Source organism: Lynx canadensis, chromosome A3, assembly GCF_007474595.2.
Source record: "Lynx canadensis isolate LIC74 chromosome A3, mLynCan4.pri.v2, whole genome shotgun sequence".
NCBI classification, from domain to species: domain Eukaryota; kingdom Metazoa; phylum Chordata; class Mammalia; order Carnivora; family Felidae; genus Lynx; species Lynx canadensis.
In genome coordinates, this window is record NC_044305.1 from 77,751,342 (window position 1) to 77,773,040 (window position 21,699).

Sequence of the window (21,699 nt, forward strand, 5' to 3'; positions counted from 1 at the left end):
TATAAGACATACTAAAAAAAAAAAAAAAAAAAGGAAAAAGACAGTCTGAAGAGATAAAGCAATAATTCAACCAGAATTCAGAAATGACACAGACTGTGGAAATACCAAAGAATTAAAAATAACTATGATTGATATCTGAAGGGCTCCAGTGGAAAAAGTAATCAACATACAAGACTATATGGATAAGGTAAGCAAAAAGATGAAATCTCTAAGAGAGAATAAAAAATAAATGCTACTGGGGCACCTGGGTGGCTCAGTTAGTTGGGTGCCTGACTCCAGCTCAGGTCATGATCTCATGGTTTGTGGGTTCAAGCCCTGCATCAGGCTCTGTGCTGACAGCTCGTAGCCTGGAGCCTGCTTCAGATGCTGTGTCTCTTTCACTCTCTGCCCCTCCCCTACTCATGCCCTGTTTCTGTCTCTCAAAAATGAATAAATGTTAAAAAATTAAAAATAAATAAATGCTACAGATAAAACATAATGAACAGAAATGAAGAATACCTTCAATGGGCTCATCATGAGACTGGATATGGCAGAGAAAAAGAACCAGTGAGCTTAAAGATATGTCAACAGAAACCCCAGGCTGAAATACAAAGAAAAGAAAGAATGATAAAAACAACATGAAAAAGTTGTGAGAGAATTTCAAGAAGTGTAACATATGCATATTTGGAATACAAGAAGGAGAAGAAACAGAGAATGAAACGAAGAAATATCTGAAGTAATAATTCTCAAGAAATTGACAAAATTAATGACTAAACTACAGATCCAAAAATCTCAGCAAATACCAAACAGGATAAATTCCCAACAAACTCTACATCTAGATATCTCACATTCAAATTGAAAAACCAAAAATAATGAAGAAAAAGGCTTACCTATAGAGGAACATGAATAAGAGTTAAAGAGTTACATCAGACTTCTCACCAAAAGTCATGTAAGCAAGAAAATGGAGTGAAATGTTGAAAGTGTGGAAAGAAAACCATCAACCTTGAATTATATGTCTAACAACATTTTCCTTCAAAAGTGAAGGAGAAAGAGAGACTCTCAGACAAAAAATGAGAGAATTCATTGCCAGAGCTGCCCTGTAAGAAATGTTAGAGAAGTTTTTCAAGAAGAAAAACTACATAGGTCAGAAAGTCAGATTTATATAAAGGAAGAATATAAAAGACGGAATAAATGAAAGTAAGATCTTTTTATTTTTCTTATTCTTAATTGATCTAAAATATAACAGTCTGTCTGAACCAATAACTACAACAATGAATTGGGTGATTGCAGCATATAGATTAGTGAAATGGATGACAGCAATGTCATAAGAGACAGGAGGGAAGAGTCAGGAATGCTCTGTTATGCAGCACCTGGACTACTAATGAAGTGGTATAATATTATTTGAGGTTAAATTTGGTTGTAAATGTGTATTGCAAATTCTAGGGAATAAAACGTTTTAAAGAAGTATAATTGATCAGAGAACAAAATGAGTCATATAAGATATGTACAAATCAAAACCAAAAAATCAGAGCAGAAAAAGAGGGGGAAAAAAAAATAAACATGTGCAACAAACAGAAGTCAATCCAACTCTGTCAATAATGACTTTAAAAGTGAATACTGGGCTAAATATATAAATTATAAAACAGAGAGTGCCATAGTAGATTTAAAAAAAAAAACCACAAAACTGTAGGTTGTCTACAACAAAATCCACTTGTAATATAAAAACTCAGGCAAGTTAAAAGTAAAAGTACAAAGAATTATGTACCATGATAACACTAATAAAAAACAAAGTTGGAGTCCCTATATTAATTTCAAACAATGCAGACTTCGAACAAGAAAAATCATCAGGAATGAAGAGGACACTATATAGTGATAATAGAGTTCATTCTCCAAAAAGATGTAACAATCCTTAACATGTATGCACTGAACAATAGACTGTCAAAATACATGTGGCAAAAACTGATAGAATCACAAGGAGAAAAAGACAAACCAAACCGCTATTATAGTTGCAGAATTCAACACCTCTTTTTCAGTTGACAGATCAAGCAACCAGAAAATAAGGATACAGTTGACCTTAACAGCACTATAATCATCTTGATCTAGTTGACATTTATAGAATACTTGACCTTAAAACATCTTCTCAATATACATTTTTCCCAAGCTCACATGGAATATTCACCAAGACATACCACTTTCCGGACCATAAAACATACCTTCCCAAAACTGGGAAAATAGAAATCATAGAAAATATGTTCTCAGGCTACATACACAATTCAGTTAAACTGGAAATCAAAGAAGAAAGCCAGAAAATCCACAAATATTGGGAATTTAAACAACTCACTTCCAAATAACACAAGTCAAAAAGGAAGTCTCGAGAAAAATTAAAACATATTTTGATCTAAATGAAAATGAAAATACAATTTACCAAAATTTGTAGGTTGCAGCAAAAGCAGTGCTTACAGGCAAATTTATGGCACAGAATGCACTTATTAGAAAAGAAGAAAGATCTAAAATCATCAATCTAAGCTTTCACCTTAGAGAACTGAAGAATGAAGAACAATTTAAGCCTCAAGCAATCAGAAGAGAAATAATGAAAATTAGAGCAGGAATCAATGAAATTGAAAACAAAAAAACAATCGAGGAAATCAATGAAACCAAAATCTGGATCCTTAAAAAGTCTAATAAAATTAATAAATCTATAGCTTAACTAAGAAAAAGGAGAGAAGACACAAAAGGTCAATAATGGAAATAAAAGAGGGGTTACTACTACTCATTCTAGGACATTGAAAGGATAATAAAGAATTACTATACATAATTCTATGCCAGCAAATTTGATAACTTAGATAAAACAGAACAATCCTTGAAAGACACAAGCTAAAAAAATCCACACAAGGAAAAATAGACAAATGGGATAGTTCAATGTTGACTGAATAAATTGTTAATATCTTCCAAAAAAGAAAGCAGCATGCCCTGATCGTTCCACCAATAAATTTCACCAAACATTTAAAGAAGAAATTATACCAATTTTCTACAATCTTTAAAGAAAACAGAGACAGAGGGAAGACTACCTAATTCATTCTGTGAAGCCAGCATTATCCTAATACCAAAACCAGATAAAGATATTACAAGAAAGGAAAACTATAGGTCAATATCTCTCATGAACCTAGACACAAAAATCCTCAACAAAATATTACCAAATAAAATTCAACAATGGATAAAAATAATACACCATAACCAAGTGGGATTTATTCCAGATATGCAAGGCCGGTTCAAATTCAAGAATTAATTAATATAATCCTCCATATCAACAGGCTGAAGAAGAAAACTCATATAATCTCATCAATAGATGCAGGAAAAACATCTGACAAATCCAACACTTGTTCGTGATAAAAGGTCTTACTTAGCAAACTAGGAATAAAGGCGAACTGCCTCAACTTGATGAAGAACATCTACAAAACAATGTACATTTGACAATCACACTCAATGGTGAGAAAGTAGCTGCTTCCCCACTAAGATCACAAACAAGCAAGGATGTCCATTCCCACCACTGCATTCAACATCGTACTGAAGTCCTAGCTAGTATGATAACACAAGGGAAGGAAATAAAAGGTATATGGATTTAGAAGGAAGAAATTAAACTATCTTTGTTCGCCACTGAAGAAAACTCTAAAGAAACATGAAAAAATCCTCCTATAACTAATAAATGAATGATAATAGGAAGGCTGCTATAAAGCAACACAAAGTAAATATTAAAAACTCAATTGGTTTTCTATAGAACAGCAATAAACAACTAGGATCTGAAATTTGAAAAAAAAAATATTTACAATAGCACCAAAATATGAAATACTTGGGGCACCTGGGTGGTTGAGTGGGTTAAACATCCAACTACGACTCAGGTCATGATCTCACAGTTTGTAAGTTTGAGCCCCAAGTCAGGTTCTCCATTCTTCAGCACAGAGCCTGCTTCAGATCCTCTGTCTCCCTCTCTCTCTGCCCCTCCCCAGTTCACACTCTTTCTCTATCAAAAATAAATAAACATTCTTTAAAAATATGAAATACTTAGGCACAAATTTAACAAAATATGTACACGTTATTTTTTAGTTTTTTTAATGTTTATTTACTTTTGAGAGAGAAACAGAGCATGATCAGGGGAGGGGCAGAGAGAGAGGGAGACACAGAATCTGAAGCAGGCTCCAAGCTCTGAGTTGTCAGCACAGAGCGCGACACAGGGCTCGAACCCAGAAACCATGAGATCATGACCTCAGCCAAAGTCGGATGCTTAACCAACTGAGCCACCAAGGTGCCCTGTACAAGTTTTATATAGCAGAAAACTATAAAACTCTGATAAAAAGAAATCAAAGGAAATCTAAATTAATGGACAGATATTCTGTGTTCATGGATTAGGATGTCCATTCTCCCCACCTTGATCAATAGATTCAACACAATCCAAATCAGAACCACAGCAATCTATTTTATAGATACTGACAAACTGCATCTAAAATTTATGTAAAAAGGACAAAGGCTTAGAAGACCCAACATAATACTGAAGAATAACAACAAAGTACAGGATTCACTATAAAGCTACAGTAATTAAGACAGTGTGGTATTGGCAAAAGAACAGATACGTAGATCAATAGAACACAACAGAGAACCTAGAAATTGAATCAAACAAATCTAGCTGACTGATGTTTGAGAGAGGAGGAAAAGTAATTCAATAAAAAAAAAAGTATAGTCTTTTCAGTAAATGACACTAGAAAAGATAGATGTCCATACACACACAAAAAAAAATAAAAATAAAAAGGAGGAGGAGAAAAAAAGAATCCAGAATCCAGACACAGCCCTAACTTTTCACAAAAATTAATTAAAAATGTATCATACACCTAAATATAAAACTCAAAACTATAAAAATTCTAGAAAAAAACGTAAGAAAAATCTAGGTGATCTTAGATTTGGTAAAGAATTTTTACATAGAAGATCAAAAGTACCATCTGTGAATGAAAAGTTACACTTTATTAAAATTTAAAAATTCTGCTCTGTGAAAGACTTAAGGGAATCACTGCACAAGCCACAGACTGGGAGAAAACATTTGCAAAACACATATATGATAAAGGACTAGTATCCAAAATGTGTAAAACCTCTTAAAACTCAACAAGAAAAAAAATCCAATTTTAAATGGGCAAAAGACCTCACGAAAGAAGATATACAGATGGCAAATGAGCATATGAAAAGATTCTCAACATCATATGCCATTAAGGAATTACATATTAAAACAACAATGAGACACCACTAAACACCTATTAGAATGACTACAGTCAAAAAGCTGACAACTCCAATGCCAGCAAGGATATGGAGCAACAGGAACTCTCATTCATTATTGATGGAAATGCAAAATGGTACAGTCACTTGGGGAGACAGTTTGGCAGTTTCTTACAAAGCTAAACAGTCTTACCATACAATCCAGCATTCATGTTCCTAGATATTTTTCAAACTGAAAACTGAAGACCACACCAAAAGCTGTGTCCAAATGTTTATAATAACTTTATTCATAGTTCCCCAAATGAAGTAACATATCCTCAATAGGTGAATAAATAAATTGTGGTATACATGCATATACAATGGAATATTAGTCAGCAATGTAAAGAAATAAACACCAAACCACAAAAAGACATGAACGGCACTTGAATGCATATTGCTAAGCGTTAAGAAGCCAGTCTGAAAAGGTTACACATACTATAATGACTCCAATTATATGACATTCTGGAAAAGGCGTATCTATAGGGACAGTAAAACGATCCGTGGTTGCCAGGAGTTCAGAGAAAGAGGAGAGGGCTAAATAGCTGAAGCACAAGGCATTGTTTAGTGCTGTGAAACTTTTTCTATGACATTGTCATAGTGGATACATGCCCTTATACATGTGTCAGAACACATAAACATTTACAGCACAAAGTATGAAGCTTAATGTACGTAAAGTTTTAAATATCATTTAGGAGGTCAAGTGATCACAAAGATGAAAAACAGGCCATGATCAAAGAATCTAACTGCACTACAAATGCAGGAAACATCACTGAGGGAGGCAGAAGGAAGAGGTGTTGACCCAAGTGACTGTGGAAATGAGTGGACTTTTTAAGACTACAGGCAAAAAAGAACTATATATAAGCACTGTACTCAAGTTGATACAGCTGTGTCCCACGGGGATACAGGTTAATAATTCAGATACTACTATACATGTACACTGGAACTGAACAATTAAGTAAATAGACAGTGAATGACAGGAACCAGGTTTCTCACTGTTGCAGTGGGAGTTTTACAGATATGCAAAGACTAGAATAACTCATATGGTAATGGATTCAAGTTGGAGACATCAACATGAACTTGTATTTGACTTAATATAGATATAGATGGATCACATTTAAAAATATAGATATGTTCAGACATATATAGAATAGTATACACACATATATTTCCTTGCTCTGCCAGCTGAGAGTGCCTAGAATCAACAATGGAAAAGCAGGAATGGGCACACCTACCACTCAGATCTTGGTTCCCATTACAGAAGTCCTCAGAGAAAAGCTCAATTTTATGAATGGGGCAGGAAATAGACAAGATGAGCCTGGAGCATCTTGTCATTTCAAAAAGTAAGGAAGTGGGGCACCTGGGTGGCTCAGTCAGTTAAGTACTGGACTTCAGCTCGGGTCATGATCTCACGGTTCATGGGTTCAAGCCCCGTGTCAGGCTCTGTGCTGACAGCTCAGAGCTTGGAGCCTGCTTGGGATTCTGTGTCTCCCTCTCTCTCTGCCCCTCCCCCGCTCACGCACGCTCTCTCGCTCTCTCTCTCTCTCTCTCCCTCTCTCTCTCTCTCTCTCTCTCTCTCAAAAATAAGCATTAAAAGAAAAAAAATTTTTTTTAAAAGTAAGGAAGTGCCTGGAAAAAAAAAGAAACTGAAATGCTGCAAGTATGTCAAAGAAACATAGGAGCTAACTGAAAGAACTCCCAATGGCCAAAGCTAGAACAATTTGAGCAGCAAAATAAATAAACCAGTACTGGATTAAAAACCAAAGTATAGAATAAATGAGTACATACTAATATAAACACATAAACTGGAGATAATATAAATCCCCTATGCAAAAGAATGTGAATAACTTATATATACTAACCCCTCAGGCAGGTAGAGCATAGGTCCCTTCTTAGGTGTAGACTCCACATAGTAAGTTCCTTCCAAAGAGTACAGTATGAAAGGGGTGGAAAGTAACTTTTCAGTGAAGAAACCAGACAAAAACTACTTCAACCAGGTGATCAAGGTGATAAACATTAACAGTATGTACCCTTGATGTGATACGATGTGACAAAAATGGCAATTTACCTTTGTGGTGTTCCTTCCAGAAACCCACAGCCTGAATCTAATCATGAGAAAAACATTACACAAATTCCTATTGAGGGGCATTCTCCAACATACCTGACCAGTAGTCATCCAAAACAAGAAGGGTCTGAGACCCTGCCAGACAAGAAAGGAGACAGGACAACTATACACACACACACACACACACACACACACACGTATATATACACACATATATATATATGTGTGTGTGTATGTATATGTGTGTGTGTGTGTGTGTGTGTGTATATATATGGCAGTATCCTAGATCCTAGAAGAGAAAAAAAAAGGACGTTATGTTAAAAGTAAAAACAATATGAATAAAGTATAGACTTTAGTTCATAATAATGTACCAATATCGGTTCAACTACTGTAACAAATGTGCCATACTAAAATAGGATGTGACTACTAGGTGGAAACCAGACGTAAGAGTTAGGAGAACTCTCTGAACCATCTTCTCAATTTTCCTGTAAATCTCTAACTGTTCTGAAAAATAAGTCTATTTCATTTTAAAAACTAACTTTATACTTATTGTTGTATGCTTTTCTACATATGTAATTCTTCACTTACAGATATATATTTATTTAAAAAATTTTAAATCAGGGGCGCCTGGGTGGCGCAGTCGGTTAAGCGTCCGACTTCAGCCAGGTCACAATCTTGCGGTCCGTGAGTTCGAGCCCCGCGTCGGGCTCTGGGCTGATGGCTCGGAGCCTGGAGCCTGTTTCCGATTCTGTGTCTCCCTCTCTCTCTCTGCCCCTCCCCCATTCATGCTCTGTCTCTCTCTGTCCCAAAAATAAATAAACGTTGAAAAAAAAAATTTAAAAAAATAAAAATAAAAAATTTTAAATCAAACAAATGATGTGAACTGGAATAACCTAGGACTTTTGCCATAACAAAGGGTTCAGTTTTTAAGAAATTCAAACTGATTCTTATATTGGCTTGTCCCTAAGGTGATAATCAAGACACCCTTTTTATTTACACATTTATTAATTTTATATTACATCAATTATGACACAATATACATTACATTTTTCATCCTACAATTCATTTGTTCTAAAAAGGAGTCAGTGAGCTTTGTAGTAATGGTTAGAGGGTAAAATCAGGCAATGGACAAAATAAATACTAAGGCAACAGGCTGCAAGCAATATCCTAAAATATGCAGGCACAATCAATGAGAAAGACTGCGAGCTCAGCTGGCCTTACATGATCTTTCTTCTTTCTGTTTTTGGCTAAGTATTTCATGCTACACTTTCTCAGTTATTTTTTCAGCATTTTCTCCAATATAGATCATATTATTTTATGTCTTATAATTGGTTTTTCCCCCTGGTTCTTTTTCCTTTATCTCTGACCTACTGACCCCAAAGGATAGTTGTGTAAAGCATAAGAATCTCATTTCCCTATGTTGGTAAGACCAGGGTTTACCGATGTCATCGTTTGCTTCTGATGTACGTGGCTGGTTGGCCCCTAAGAAGGTTGACCTGCCTCTCCCTTCCTCCCCCTTTTCCCCTCACACCCATCACTCAACAATTGCCCCATGGAAACCAGCAGGAAGATCCTTTCTGACTACTGCTCCTCTGAAGAAAAAGGTGGTGAGATGTCTGTAGCCCGAAGGAGACTTGGCATTAAATCATGAAATTACCCTACCTCCTTCCTGTGGCAGAATCTGTCTTTAGCCTGCTGTCGCCTGAGTTTTGACTGAGCTCAGAAAGGTATAAAAGCCAAGTAGTAGTGAGCACAGCTGAGAAATGTTTGTTATTTTGTTGAGGAGCAAAAATCCTGGTAGGCCCTTATTCCATATTTGTTAAATGGATAAATTTATGAATTTAGAAGGCATTGTAATATTTCACTGATGTGTAACTTGTATAAATCCCTAGAACAATAGCATTTTCAAGCTTCAGAAAGGATTTAGAAATCTCGTTGTCTAACCCTTTTATTTTCTAGACGATGAAACCAGCTCAAAGAGGTCAATTAACTTGCTGAAGGTCACACAACTGGTGGATCCTTAAACCAAAACTATTATTACCAGCTTCCTACTTAAATATATTATGCAGTAGTACACGTTTGCTGGTGTACAACCTAGTTAATCCCTAGGTCAATCATGTCTCTCAACGCATTATTTATTACTTCTCTCTCTACCATTCCCCTTTTGCACTCTGTGTGAATATATTTGTCTATGTGTGTTTTTCCTCTTCCTCTCCACTTATCCTTAGGTAATGCAATATATCACTACATATTTAAAGAGTTCATCTTGGGGCGCCTGGGTGGCGCAGTCGGTTAAGCGTCCGATTTCAGCCAGGTCACGATCTCGCGGTCCGTGAGTTCGAGCCCCGCGTCGGGCTCTGGGCTGATGGCTCAGAGCCTGGAGCCTGTTTCCGATTCTGTGTCTCCCTCTCTCTCTGCCCCTCCCCCGTTCATGCTCTGTCTCTCTCTGTCCCAAAAATAAATAAACGTTGAAAAAAAAATTAAAAAAAAAAAAAAAAAAAAAAAAAGAGTTCATCTTGCCAACATTACATCCTACACCCAGGAAAAGGCCATCATAAAACTCCCTATGGCTCAACAAGGACACTACATGTCTTCCAAATCAAAGCAACAAGCTTGTATGTGATTTTTTTTTTATCAGAAATTCTTTTGAACCAGTGTTTAATTGGCAACATAACTAATTTGATCAACAATTAATTTAACCAATACAAAGAACTCCAAACCTGACATTGACCTGGCACAAATCTGAGTTTCAGACACGGCACTTCCCATACATAAGTATATTGTCTTTGCCTCAAACATGAATTATGTGGTTATTCCTAACGCAGTCTTCATGCAAGAATTTATTCTTGATCAATGTCTCACACTTTAGAATGTATATGTGGGGACGCCTGGGTGGCTCAGTCAGTTGATTGTCCAACTCTTGATTTTGGCTCAGGTCATGATCCCAGGGTCATGGGATCAAGCCCCACATGGGGCTCTGTGTTGAGCATGGAGCCAGTTTGTGATTCTCTCTCTCTCTCTCTCTCTCTCTCTCCCCCTCTGCCTCCCTCCCTCACATGCTCTCTCTCTGTCCCCCTCTCTCTCTAATAAAAAAGAAAAGAAAAGAATGCAATGCCTCATGGAAGCATCCCCTATACTTCAGAATGTTCAGAAGAGTTAGGACAGGATACCCCACCAGCCCAATCAGACTCACTACACAACTACATACTCAGTCTACGTTCTTGGTCCTAGTTCCCAAGAGCAGAAACAGTTATAAAGGGTTCCAAAATTCTATCATGACCAATATTCTCTCTTCACTAGCTTTGTCTAATAAAAAAAAAATTCCTTGTTTTAGCCTTCAAAGGTTTCTCTTAAAATGCAAGGCAACACCTGTCATTGTCAGTCAGGAACTTCTTGGCTGTAATTAGCTTATCAGCACTGGGTGAGAGGACAGCTGAGTTTTGATAAGAAAGAAGATTTCACAGTCTGGAATAGAAGGCAATAGAGTAGGTCCTGGATATCCAAGGACCAACAGAAGGGTACTATGGAAACCCAATCAGCATTCCAAATAATCAGCTTACAGGCCTTCAGATAAAACATGCAATATGAAGACAGTGGATTGCTTTGTTAATAGTCAGTGCCAGTTAATATTAGCTAGAGTGAATTGAGAGGTATTTTTCCTGGCTTCAAAGAGTTTCTCATCACTGGAAGTATACACCCAGGGGTGGGATGGTCATGGTGAGGGGTTAGTAGAAGTATTGGGGAACAGAGTGGTCTAATGCAGGTAATAACCCATTCATGGACCATGAAATTAATGTAGGGGTCATGATCAGTATTGCTTAATGGAATGGAACAGAAAGTTTCAAGGTGCATTACACATAGCAAGGACATTGTTTTGTGAAACTTTTGTTTTCAGTTGTCTGTGTGTACACATGTGCCTAACTGCAACATGGGGATTATGGGAAGAAAATTAAAACACTGGTTTTGATGACTTTCAGAAACCATGATTCTATTTATTCAACTTGCCTCTCCACTTGGTTTTATACCACCCAGTTCATGGTAGGTGCTCCGTAACTGCTATAGATATCACCAAGTAGAAATAACAGAATGCTGGAATCTCAACAACTCTGCACGGTGGGCATTCAATTTCACAGAAGATAAGATTAAATTACCTGTTTATGTTAAATGACCTGTTCAAGGCCACACAGCTGATAGGCTTGTGAGTCTAATATTTGAACCCAATCAGAACAGGGCTCTGGAAGCCCAGATGTGGGCAGTACTCTATGGTACTCTTTAGAAGCTTGATGATAAAATAGCAAAAATTAAAAGCAGAAATTTGTCAAAACTTTTTAGCTCAATGAAAATCAATTCATGAGGCTCTGACAGAAGTGGCAATGACTTCAACTTGTAAATTGCCATTATTAAAATAAACAGAACTCAGGGTGCCTGGGTGGCTCAGTTGAGAGTCCAACTTCGACTCAGGCCATGATCTCAAGGTTCACAAGTTCAAGCCCCACCTCGGGCTCTGTGCTGAGAGCTCAGAGCCTGGAGCCTGCTTCAGATTCTGTGTCTCCCTCTTTCTCTGCCCCTCCCACACTCTTGTTCTCTCTTGCTGTCTCTCAAAACTAAACATTAAAATCTTTTTTTCAATAAACAGAACTCTAAATCATACAATCCTAAAGTGGCAGTGCCCAAATGCCAATACATAGAATGGCCACATCACAATCACGGGAGGAGCTTTATAAAAATACAGATTCTCAAATTTCATTCAGAGGAAATCCAATTGAAGAGGTATATTTACAAAACTCCCAATGCTTATGCACAGACAGATTTGGGAACCATGGACCTATTTACATCCCTAGATTACAGATCCCACAGAATTTTTAACTGGAAGAAATGCTGGACACCATCTAGCCCTTGGGTGTCAATACGCTTCATCTTGAGTGCCAACTGCAAAAGATAAATAATGCTCCTTGGAGGATCTGTAGAGATAGATTCCAAACAGCATACAAGCTTGATCAGATAAAGCCCCAAGATTAATTAATGATGTCTTCTATGGATGAGGAGGTAGGGAGAGAACACTGCTATGGTCCAGCCCCTTGGTTTTCCAGTCCCATAGTGACATGGGACTGAAATCCAGGCTTCCTCACTCCTAACCTGGTGCTTTATTTTTTTTAAAAATTCCATTCTCCTAGTCTAGTACTTTATTTAAAACAATTTCTGTTATCCACTATAAGATATACCAGAAATACTGGTTTCTAAAGTGCTTCTAAGCTGGTATATGGCAGAAAAGGCCAACATTTACTTTACTTGAAAGATTCCACAAATCTGTCCTAATTGTTCCTACTTGTTAATGTCTCAGCTACTTTAAAAGGCAGGTAGTATATTTTATTCCATTATTAGTTATAAAATTTTAAATACTGAGATCCTTTGAGAATTAATCAGATAATCCTGTTAAAAAAAAAAAAAAAAGCCCAGCACCATTTCCGGCTTGGGTTTAAATTCATACTACAGAATACATGACTAATATAAGCTTTTCTTAAAAGTAGGTTTTGATAAAAATATAAAGCATAAAAAAAAAAAAAAAAACCTGGATTCCTGAAGGGAAGAGAAAGCATCACTGAGAAAGGGAAAATGTACAAGAGAGGATACCTTGGGTACCAAGGGACCAGTCCAATTCACAACTGTGCCTAGAACAGACTGCTCAGAAAATGTGAGCCCCTCCGGATGGAGCCTTAGGCAAGTTACCTGGCATCAATTTTCTCATCAGTAAAATATAGGTAGCAATTCCTGCTCCTCAAGGTTGTTTTGAGAATTAATCGAGAAAAATCTTATGTTCCAGAATGGGCTCAGCACATTTCCTGGCATATACAGTTCCTCAGTAAATGTTGATTAATCTAGATGTTAGCCTTGGGCAAAGAACTTCCTATGTACTGACAAACCTTCATACAGAAATCAAAATTGAGGTCTATTCAACACAGGGCCCTATTTGAACGGAGACCTCATGGTCTCGAAGACCAAAAGCCCAAGGCAGGGGTCACGACCGGAGGTAACACTCACTGGGTTACCTGAAGAAAGGACCCTGACATCCTTTCCATCTCTGTTCATCTACTGCTGCCTGTCGGCCTTTCCAGACAGGGAAACTCCAAACCACCAGAGGATCTCCAGAAGGCAGCCTGTCGACCCAGCTTCTCTGCGAGGTATTTAGGTGGCACCTCAGGAAAACAAGTATTTCTGGAGCTGGAAGCTCCATTTGTAGACTAAACACAAGGCTTTCTAGGGAACTAAACATTTTGACTTCTTCCCTTCTCCAGCATGTCTGCCCAATATTTCCAATAGGTACTTTTGAACAACACCTATTCTGAGGTGATATGGGTAAATTGCAAAACATTAATTTACTATTAACATAATTACAGGGTTTTTTCTGCTCTCTAGAATTTGTTTAGTGCTTGGGGCCAAATCCCTTTCAGTCTTACAATGCATCCTTTGTTTTAAAAAGGAGATACTCTACAGTGTCTGGCTGGGGGGGGGGGGCGGGGGGGGGCAGGGGGGAAGTGCCCTTTGAAATTTCCTGTTATCACTGTCATAGCTGCCTCTAATCGGAGGCAATGAAATAGACACAAGACTTCTTTAAAATGCCTACAGTTTGCTAAGAATTAAATGTCTTTTTTTGTGTCTCTCCTCCAAATATATTTTTAAACAATTGCTCAGTCCTAAGTTTTCCCTAATAAGGTCCCTTTAAATAAATTTGGAAATATTTTTCCTTCTTTTAAAGAAAGCCACTCAATTTGGAAATGTCAGATAAAAATACATGTACATTATAAGACTATCACCTATTTTCAGCTTTGTTTTTCCAGGCCCTCTCTTTTCCATTCTTTCTTTCTTTCTTTTTTCCCCTTCTGTTTGCTGTTCCCAGCAGCTTCTGGGAGCTTCCTCACCCAAGAGGACAGGGCTCATCAGATCACAAACAATTTCATCTGTTTTCCTGGCTGTAGCCATTATAGGAACAAAACTGGCCCCCATCGCCTGATACAGCCCTTCTGAGTCACCCCAGCTCCCCAAACCCCAGCTGAGGCCACGTGACCGAAATGAAACCAACTTGCCCTTAACTTTGGAAAATTAGCCACTCTCCTCCTTGCTGTGCCATGTCAAAATTAAAGAGTAAACAGAGGTCCCCCCAATCCCCCTGATTGCATTAATCATTCAAATGACGTATTAGCATTCTTCAGACTCTTCTGTTGTGCTTCCAAATTAACACCTCCAGGTTCAAGGGAATAGAAATTAACTGAATTATCTGGCAGCCCCAGATGTCCTAGCATGCTCTTCCTTCTTGCTGATTTAATATGCCTGAAGAACAGTTATGAGGCAGAAACACTGCTAATGGTCAAGAAATAATTTATGACATGTGTAACCGACAGCCTTAGCCCCCTCCCACATCCCAAAGTTGCTGGGATTCCGGGTGAGACCTGGCTGCCACTAACATTGGGCATGGCCACCTTATCCACCCTCTTTCTCTCCCAGGTCCCCATGAGAGGGCTGGGGTGGCCTGCCCTCGCTAAAGCTCAAGCTCCCCAGTACCAGCTGGATAGCACCCAGCAGCAAAGGCAGAGATGGCACACGGGAGGCTGTCCCACAGCCAGAGCTGGGAATGGTGTGAGAGCAGAGCACACAGATCAGACAGGGGCCTCTCCAGTGTTTCCCAGCTCTGGCCACTGGCAACCTCCTGTCGAGGCTTGAAAAGGATCAGCGATTCCTCAGAGCTGTGGAAGGGCTTTTTAGAACATTGATGTAATCCTTCACAACAGAAGCCTATTTCCCTTGGGGGTTAATCCTGTCATTTGGGAGTGTCTCCAGGGCATTAAGCTGTAATTGCTTGCATAACTCCAAGAGGCAAACAGGAAGCTGGCACACACACACATTCACAAGCTTCCTAGAGCAAGCAGGTCCTGTCCTTGGCATTGCAGCCCTTTCCAAACCAAAGCTCCATCCCCCTTATCCATTCTGAGGAGTGGCCCCTAGAGGAGGCAGAAGCCTGATGGGTCACCCAGGAACCTCGCCCCATCCCAGCTCCCAGCTGCCTGGCTCTCCCAGAGCAGGGAACAGGGGAATGGGGCTAGGCAAGGGTCAGTGCAAGCCATCACCTGAACATAGAGGCCTCATAGTAAGAGGCAGAAATTCAAATGCTTTCTTCATGCCGTGGTGGGAACCGAAACATCAGATGTTTATTAAATGACATAGCGGTGGTGACTACTTTGCACAGCGAGCCCAGAAGTGTATGCTGTCACTTTAAAAAAAATTGAGCCGATGCCAGGCTAGTCATGGTAATGCTCCCATGGCATGATTAGATTCATGCCCAGGGTTGTATTTGCATATGATATTCAGGGCATGATTTTTTTATTGTTCTTAATCAGAGCCGAATGTCAACAAAATAAATGAAGTTGCGAGTTGAAGTGAAATTTTTATCACATCAGGGATGTGCTTTTTCTCCCATTTATCACAGCCCATATTGAGAGAGTGAAATTTTTTGAAAATGTGGTAATCAATGGAAGAGCTCCATATGGCAGGGATCAAAGGTGTTACATAGTGTGTGGTTCTGCTTTATTGCCAGCCAGTACTGTTAATTGGACAACAAGATCAGAGGCAATATTAAAATCCAATTAAATTGATATGAACAGATTGCCAAGTGATGTACACTAATGTATAATTGAGTATCAAGCAAATGCAAGTCCCCATCTTCTGCTTCTACCTCCTGAATAAATGATGGCGCCATAGAGGACAGAAACAAGTTTGCACATTAGCTCCACAGCTCTGGGCTCTCATTTGTTACTTTCGGAGTTGATGACTTTTGGTTTTCCTCCTAGTCTGTCTTAAAGAGACAGACACTTCCCCTGTCCCCCCCCCCTTACCCCCACCTGGGGTGGGTTTTCTACCCTGAAATCATTTTCCCTTTTTGGGGCTTGGAAACGAAATCCATGTTTCCTATGCTTCATTACATGTCTGTTACATAGCAGGTCCTAAAGAGCAGCTCATTGATAATATATTGTACTAGTTGTAAATGATCTGTCCATCCAGAGTGGACCGCTAACACATTTCTGATGCTGTTTCCAAGATATAAATTACAGCAGAATGTTTCCCAACCCAAAAGGAAAGCATGAGAGCAGAGTCCAGAATGAGCCCTGTTGGAATACCTCTTCACACAATGAAGGACCAGAGCAGCAGTTCTAAGAGGGCTGTCCGTGCTGTGGATCCCAGCAGTGGATCCCATGGCCAAGCGGGCCGCAGGGGCTGCCAGCAGGAGCTGAAGTGGGCCTCCATTCATTCCACTCCAAACAGGGCAGGGACAGAATCGAGAGGAAGGCAGTCCCTCCCACTCAATTAGAGCAATTAGCTCACAGGCCTTACCAGGGCCAGGCCTGGCTGAATAGGATCCCCCTGCCCCGCCATTTGTTATCCGAGCTGAGCTCACACAAATTAATGAGGAGCAGGAATGAGGAAAGCCAAGGGCTGTTGCTGGCAAACACTCTGGGGGCCTCGTCCCTTCCTCCTGTAAGAACAACCCCAGATTACCCCCAACAATAAAACCTGTTAACTTATACAACTTTGCTTAAGAAACAAGCCTGATGGGACGTTGGCAGACTTCCCCGCTGCCAAGCAAGAACTATTGCGGCCAGCCTTGAGCTTCTCAGGATTTAAGCCCACGATGGAATTGTAAACGAGGGAGCAGACTGTTTATTCCAGCAGCCAGATTGTCTCTGGCCATAAAGTTCTGTGTTTGGAAAGTTGTTTTGTTTTTTTGTTTTTTTTCTGCCCGGTATATTACCCCCCAAAAATAAGAAAAAGGGGTGGGGGAGGGAATGTCGAGCAAAGGTCATGTTTTGTTATCATTTATTCAAGCTGCTCAAGGAAAAGCATCAACCTTCCTGGCTTTGAATGGGCTTGCTAATACATAAAGCCACTGCAGCATCTGAGAAAGACAGGCGAAGGAGGAAGCCAGGTAGAGCTCGGGGTGAGGGGGAGAAGCCAAGGGGAGTATTTAAAAGAAAAATACAAGGAACAAGGTTATAAGTAGTTTGGAATTTGAGTTGCAAAATTAGGTACATTTCAAATTTTGACCCAATATTTATGTGTCTTTACAAACAGGTACACACTTTTAGAGATTAGATTTTATTTGTGGGCTTTGAAAAAACCAAGATGGTATCTACACTCCTAAACCAGTTTGAATTCTGTTTTCTGGCTTATAATAGTCAAAACAAGCGGTGGATTCCTAGTCAGCAGGTACTTACTAAGCAACTGTTGACTCAAAATGATGTTTTGTTTTCTTTTTTCCTCCTGACTTTGGTCCAAACAGCCTCATTCTGCAATATACTGAAAAAGTGGAGCAAGGAGAAACGCGGAGTGAAATCAGACCTACAAGGCACTCAGTAATACCGTTGAAACATGTGATCCCACCCACATGAACCACAACAGATGAAGTTGGCAAAGGCTGGTATCCCATTAAACAGGGAAAACGAGACCAGCCATCTTTTGCCTAAAGCAAAGTTATGCTTTTCAACAAGGCGGCCAGCTCGGGACTGTGACTCCTCTCTGCTATATCACAATGACAAGAGTTTCCCCACAAGTAAAGCAGACAGGCTATCCCTGGCACTGGGTATCCAAAGAGATGGCTAAAATGAGATGGCTTTTAGAAACTTCTGTTTGACTCAAGTAACTTCTTGGTGCCTAGTTGCCCTTACCATGACTACTAGGTTGCCCTAAAAGCAGTTCCAAGCATGGGGGGAGAAAAATGAAACAAACAAACAAAAAGGCCCTCAAAATGTATGATGGAACTTATTCGAACTTAATGATATTTTAGCAAAATTACAAAGTGGCTTACAACAAACAAAAACCAAGTTTATTTATCTTGAAACAATATCGGCCTCACTTGGGAACACTGCCCCAATATTTCTGGGCCTGTTCTAATGCTCTCCATGTGGGACACCAAAAACCACCGATGCAGGGGATGCCAGTAACGACAGCTCCTGCTCGCGGGACGGCTCTTCCTCCTTCACTCATCGCCACAAACTTCCGGATGCCAAACACTGCCCTTGTTTCCCACAGGAAGAAACAGAATCTCAGACAAGTGAAGGAACTCCCCTGAGGTTTCACAGGGAACGGACAAAACTGGAATTTAAACCCAGACCTGCCTGACTTTAATCTCAATTTTATTTTATTTCTAGTCTACCTAGTCCAGCCTCCCAGAGTTGCTCCAGAAGACTAACCATTCTAAAGACCATCTAAACTGCAAACTCACCCTCTACCACAGAGACTTGGACTCAAGATGCTTAAAGGAATGAGCTATTCCTGAAAAGACTGAGGTGAGTCATGAAGGTGGTTCTGAACACTGGACATCAGGAATCTAGGGGTCTGAGCGTCAGGATTTCTGCTAACACATTCCACGGCTTTGAGGACATCACTAATTCTCCCTCTGTATGTCCTTCTACTTCCTTCAAGAGCAATGGCACCAGCAACCTGCCTGTCTCTCTTAATTGTGCATTATGTATGAATACCGAAGCCACTTTAAAGCCTTCACGAAAAAGTCCACCTGAATCACCATTATTACCACATAATCACATTGTAGTCGTGAGGGCTATTCCCACTTATTTTGATCCTCCCTCCAATTAACATGGTAGGGTTTGACCTACATATGGCCATGCATTTGCCACTGAATTTGCCACTGCAGAAGGTGGTTAAGTGTCTCTTCTGAGTAGATGACTTAAGAGCAGCACAATTTGCCATGATCTTTCCTCCTTACAACAGTGTTATGGGAAGACATGTTAAAATGAAGCCTCTATCAGCTTAAATCTCTGAGTGACTGATTGCACAGAGCTTCCCTATCAACCCACAATGGATATGCAGCATGAGTGTGAAGTCACAGAGAGGTTTAGGCTAGTTTGTTACTGCAGCATAACCTAGTCCACCTGACAGATACAAACTACAGAGAAGTCCTGTTTCTGGAGAGTACCAACAGGGGACACAGGATAGAAAGTAAAGGAACTGAATGAACAAAATCCATTCACTTAAGTAATATTTATCAAGTACTAATTTTTGTGATGGGGAGGTGCTGATGTGCTGCATACATTACTCTTCCTAAACTCAGAAATTCAAAAAGTATCCTCCGTTAGAAAAACATGCAGTGTTCTTTCAAGGAGCTGATTGAAACTGGAAAAATATTTGTCTTTGACTGATACTTTTAACTACAAAAAACGATTTGTAGTTTAGGAAAAAAATTTCCCCTCCCCATAATTACCTACAAATCTACCTTTCAAGCAAATCTGGGTGGATGTTTTCATTCTCTTTAATTCTCTATACTCATTTGTAAAAGTGTGGCTAACTACACCTAAAAGAGGGAAAGCTTTAATCTAGATGTATTCAAAACATTCCAAGATGGTGACTACCATTTCTATAGACTTCTGCTAAAGGCTAATCTTAAAGACCAGGATTTAAGGGGGGGAAAAAAAAAACAAAACAAAAACCAGAACCTCTACCTCAATGAGGAATCAATCTTTATTTCCACTTAGAGCCAAGTAAATAAATAAATCAACAAACTGTGGTTTCCCCATTTACTAAGGTTTATATAAGCTTGAGTTTTGTGAGAAAACAATTGTCCATTGTAATAAGCTCACCCTACGGCATTATTATTCTCTTTTCCATCTCCTGTGGGCTTACTTCCCAGTGCCAGTATGGCTTCACATTTCTGGGCAGTGGCATTCCATCATAAATAACCTAACAGTACATAGCGTAAAATCTTAGAAAAAACTTTTTTTAGCAGACTTGGCAAGAAAAATATTATGTGAGAAAATGTCAAATTTCGGAGGCCCATAACAATTTTTTCAAATATTTTCTATTTTTATAGTTGTTTATGAAATTGAGTTCACCATAATTAAGCTTCTCTATATATTAGATAGTAATTCACGTCTATAAATATAAACATATATTTACACTTATGTAAACACACATACACACACACGCACACGCTTAAAAGCCAAGCTGAAGAGACAGAGGTGTTGAAGGTAAGCCTCCCCAGGACAAAGTCAGAGATAGCATGGAATGGTCAGAAGCAGCACTGCGCCAGAAGAGCCCCAGCTCAGCTACTTCCAATCTTTGTCCTTCAGGCAAACTCTTCACCTCTCTGGACTTCTGCCATTTCACCCACAGAACAAGGAAATCGGGCCAGATGCTCTTGAATGTCCCCTCTTGCTCATCCGTCCATGGATCTACTACTGAAGCTGCTTCCAGTTTGCAAATGTTATTGGGTAAATTAAAAGTCTGTGTAGTTAGAATTGCAACTGGGTAGAAATATGCTAGCCAACAGCAAAAAGGGAAAATTCAAACATGAAAAAAAGTTACGATACCAAAATGTTGAGATCGCGGGAGATGTTTCTTCTTTTTTTCTTATTCTGAATTCGCTTAATATTATTGCTATGTTATTCTTACAATTTTATGAATCAATGAAAAATAAATAAGTATAACAATCTGTGGGGGGCAGTGTTTAGAATTACCCTCAGAGAGCGTCAATACATAAACCCCTTCTTCATATTTATAGGCACACATTTTCTGCACGCAAATCCATGATTATCAACTCCAATTTTTCAAAAACAAAATTCTCTCAAGGAACATCATTTATTTGTCTGAAGATGTCAAATAAACTAGTTTGGCAAACATTTTCATTTTTCAATTGTCTGCCTTGGCATCGTGCCTACTATAATACATGTCTAATGTCACCCCCTATCTCACCTCCTCCACCCATGCACACATGCTTGTAGACATGACAAAGTTGGCATTCTCAGGTTAATACTTATGCCAAAGGTCATAAAAGTCATGTTAAGCAGAAGTGCCCAGGGAATTGGGGTCTCTCTCTATTACCATATTCTCTCCCACCATCCAAGTTTTGACAACATAATGTGATTACATAATAACTCAGGCAGGAAGAAAATTAGACACCATACAGGAAACCCAGGTGAGGCCCCCATGGAGTTATCTGAGTTAGTTATCCTGCTGCCTGTGAAGTCAGGCAAGAAACAAACTTACGAGCATTTTGCAGCCCTGAAAATTCCCACTCACTTCCCCATTCCACTCCCACCCAACCAAAAGCAATCTCTTCCGTGGGAGAATTTCTGCCACTTAGAAAATGGTATTTTCTCCAAACCATACACTGAGAGTAACAATGAATTATTTCAGTCAGCACAACACCTGGTGGTCCAAAGAATCAAACATCAGCTACCTACTTCTCAGTGCATTCTCACTGTCTCAGAATAGCCCTGAAAAATGCCTTTTGGACTCCTGGCTATAAGGACCTCATTTCTGAAGAGAACATCCTAAACCCTTAGCACCAAAAACACCTACAG